Here is a 3,448-nt window from a genome sequence, read left to right as displayed (position 1 = left end):
GCCGCGCCCCGCGGGGGCAGGGCCCGCACCTTTTACCTTGGGGCCAAGAGGGCTGTAGGAGCCTTCAGGCGAGGCCAGGGAAGGGGGAAAGGTACAAATGGGAGAGCCCTTTATGTTCCTTCCTTGATGAAAGGAATTTGACTGCCCTCAGGCTTCCTTTGGGATCCTGCAAGTGACCAAATAATTGAGGTCAAGTTTAAAGATAACCACTTGTTGCCTCACTTTCCTTTTTGTGTAAAATGACGGTAAGGCAGCCTCTGGCCTCCCTAATTGTCATTCCCACAGGACTGGGAATTGTGAGAGCACATACGGTAACACAAAAGTGTAAACTTGGTAAGAGAAAGCTTATAAAAACAATCGGTTATACTGAGAATGTGGTGTCCAATGACCATTTCACAAAGGTCTCGTAGGTAGGGACCTCTTTAACAATCATGCTTCCTCAGTATTCCCCCACCCACCATCTGATCATGGACTACACGAGCCTGATGGGCGGTCTGAACTATTGTCACTGAACTTGGACCAAGGATCAAGAAAAAACTGGTATCATGATCACAATGATCTCGACAATTACGATGTCCTCCTTGTCTGGGTTTTGCAGAGAAAGCTTTTAAAGCATGCTGGAACTAGTACATTTATACTCGATACAGATACACTGTGAGTTTTAGGGATTTTGCTGTGTCGACTTAGAATAGTTGATCATGTCTGACTGCTTGACTTTTCTAGCTTGCCAAGGGTTAATACATTATTGATGACTTAGTATTATACTATAATACTTATAAAATTTAGGGACAAGTATTTCTCAAGAACTCAGAAGGGAAGAATATTGTACATATCTCAGTGTGTATTCAAGAGATTATATGATCATAGTTCTGTAGGTTCAGTTCAAGGGTGTAATATTCTTCCATCTGAGTTTGAAGAGCCCTTCTTTTAGAAAGCAGGGGTTCTAATTTTTGTTTTATCAATTACTAGCTTTGTGTCCGAAGACAAGTCACCCAAACTTGGTGTTTTCTTTTTCTCTCTAAAATGGGAGATGATGGCATATCTGTGGTTGCTTTTCCAAAGATCTAGTGAGATCACAAGTGTGAAAACGAAAGGCTAAGTATGGTATTGTTAAGGAATTTGCATTGGTCCCCTAGCCTGGATAAGAGAAATAGAGATGTGAGCATTAAAAGCCACTTTCTGAGTCAGAACAAGAACTAGAGCAGCAAACAGGACAATCTCCAACCTAGTGGAACTCATGTTCCAGTGTGGAAATAGGCAACAAGTATATAAGTATATAATATTATTATTTCAAATAGTGATAAGTACAGTGAAGTAAAGAAAGAATAAAAGACTAGGAGAATAGGGCAGATCGTTGTAGATAGGGTTTGCCAGGGAAAGTCTTTCAAAGGAGGTGATAGTTGAATCAGTTGAAGTGGAGGAAGAGCCTGAGGTAAGAACATTTCAGGGAGGAATAATAATAGCAGTAAACACTTAATGTAGAGCTTACATGTGAGGCACTTTTCTAAACACAAAATTAAATTTCGACAACAGTCATATAAGTACTCATTTCCATTTTTATAGATGAAACTGACATGGAAAGATTAAGAATTTGCTCAAGGTTGCACAGCTTGCACAGTTAAAATGTGCTAGACAGTATTTGAATTTGGGCTATCCAACTTCAGAGTTCATACTCCAAACAACAGTACTTGTACTGCTCTGAGGTGGAATCCAAACTGAGGTAGCTAAGGCATAGCAAGGTGAGAGTGTTGTGAACATAACAAGGAAGGGGGAAAGTAGTGGCAGATGGTGTCAGAGGCCGGGCAGACTATGGGGGCCCTTGTAGGCTGTGGTAAAGATGTTATTGTGAGTGTGGTGGGAAACCATTGGAAGGTTTACACCAAGGGAATAGCATCTGATTTTAGTTTTATTGGATGGAGAATTAACTGTAGTCATGGAATGGGGAGTATTGAAGATGGGATGGTAGGAGACTATTACCTGGTGGTGTCTTTGGCTAGGGGAGGTGGTTTCAGAGATTGAAGTACGCAGTCGAATTCGTGATATACTTTTGAAGGTAGAGCTGCTGCTGTGGATTTACTAATGTAGGTTCACATAAAACCTAAAATTCTTAGGTTCGAGTCTGGAACGACTGGGTGGGCGAGTAGTGGTACTGTTTTTGGAGAAGAGAGAAAGTGGTTTGAGAAGAAAATTATGAATTCCATTTTGGACAAGTTTTAGATGCCTGATAGATTTAGTAACACTAGTAGTACTGCTGCTAGTAATAATAGTAAGCGCTATGTAAGCATAAACTGTGGACTGGGGTTTAAGCACTTTTATATATTAATTCATTTAATTCTTACAACAGTCATATGCTCTAGGAACCATTATAGCCTCCATTTTATGAATGAGAAGACAGGCACAGACGTTAAAAGCGACTTGCCGAAAGGCACTCAGTTTGTGAGTGATGAAGCTGGGATTCAAACCCAGTCTGGCTTCAGAGTTCATGCAGTTAATCCCTGAAACTACCTCTGAGTTGACGTGCTGAATTGGCAGTTAGATATATGAATATAGAACTAAGGAGAATGGTCAGGGCTGGAGACAGACACACATATTTCTGAAGAGAAATCCTGCTTTTGTTCCTCATCTAAGCCTTGGTTGGCAATGGGAGAAAAGAACGTAGACAATGGGGCTGTGCTAACTGGTCTTTCATTACTTGATTCTGTTCATGCAGCCAATATTTAATATACTCCTTCCATGAGGTTCCAAGAAGGTGAGGTCTCTATGTCTTTTACTTCTCTATCTCTAGTCCCTAAACCAATGCTTGCCATGTAGTTGATGGTAGAGACGACTATATGCAGGACATTCGGTTAGGTTTTGGGAGTTCAGAGATGAATAAAACATAGCACTCTTCCTAGAGGAGCAGAGTATGAGGCAAAACCTGTGGGAATAAAACTAGAGTAGACTAACTGCATAAATGCATGCTGATTAGCTCATTCTGGCCTTCTGTAGCCCCCTCCGCCCCATATGCTTAAGAGATGGGGCATGAAGGGGTCAAAGGAGCAAAAGAAGGCCTAAGCAATTGCAGGATGAATTTGAGGCTCCTCAGGAGTCTTTTTCAACAAAAGAATTCCTCAAAATCTTGCATATTTTACTATATTCGCATTAGTTTTATTTAGCAATGATATAATTTTTACCAAATGAAATATATTCTGATATTTGAGTATCATTGTGGAGTGATGAGTTTTTCCATTTCTATTACTTCAGTGTTGACAGGGCTCACTAGTGAAATAAGGGAGTTGGCTTGAAATGCTGCAGCTTGCATAATAGAGGGTGATGGAGGGGCTGTGTGAAGTATTTAGGCAGGTTTCCACCAATTTAAGTGTATCACACCAAAGTTCCACATAATGAAATGAGTTTGAGTTTCTCTGCTGATCATCTCTAACGATTGAAAGATATATATATATATATA

The 3,448-nt window shown here is 40.4% G+C and overlaps 1 long non-coding RNA gene across 1 annotated transcript in view; it reads left to right on the top strand.

The window, feature by feature from the left end:
- The window catches only part of LOC112472839, a 42,088-nt gene that overhangs the window by 307 nt on the left and 38,333 nt on the right, over window positions 1-3,448 (top strand). The gene's annotated exons all lie outside the window — the stretch shown is intronic.

Source organism: Pteropus alecto, unplaced genomic scaffold, assembly GCF_000325575.1.
Source record: "Pteropus alecto unplaced genomic scaffold, ASM32557v1 scaffold269, whole genome shotgun sequence".
NCBI lineage: Eukaryota > Metazoa > Chordata > Mammalia > Chiroptera > Pteropodidae > Pteropus > Pteropus alecto.
Note: the sequence above shows the minus strand (reverse complement) of the source record. Positions and strands in the feature narration are given on the sequence as shown.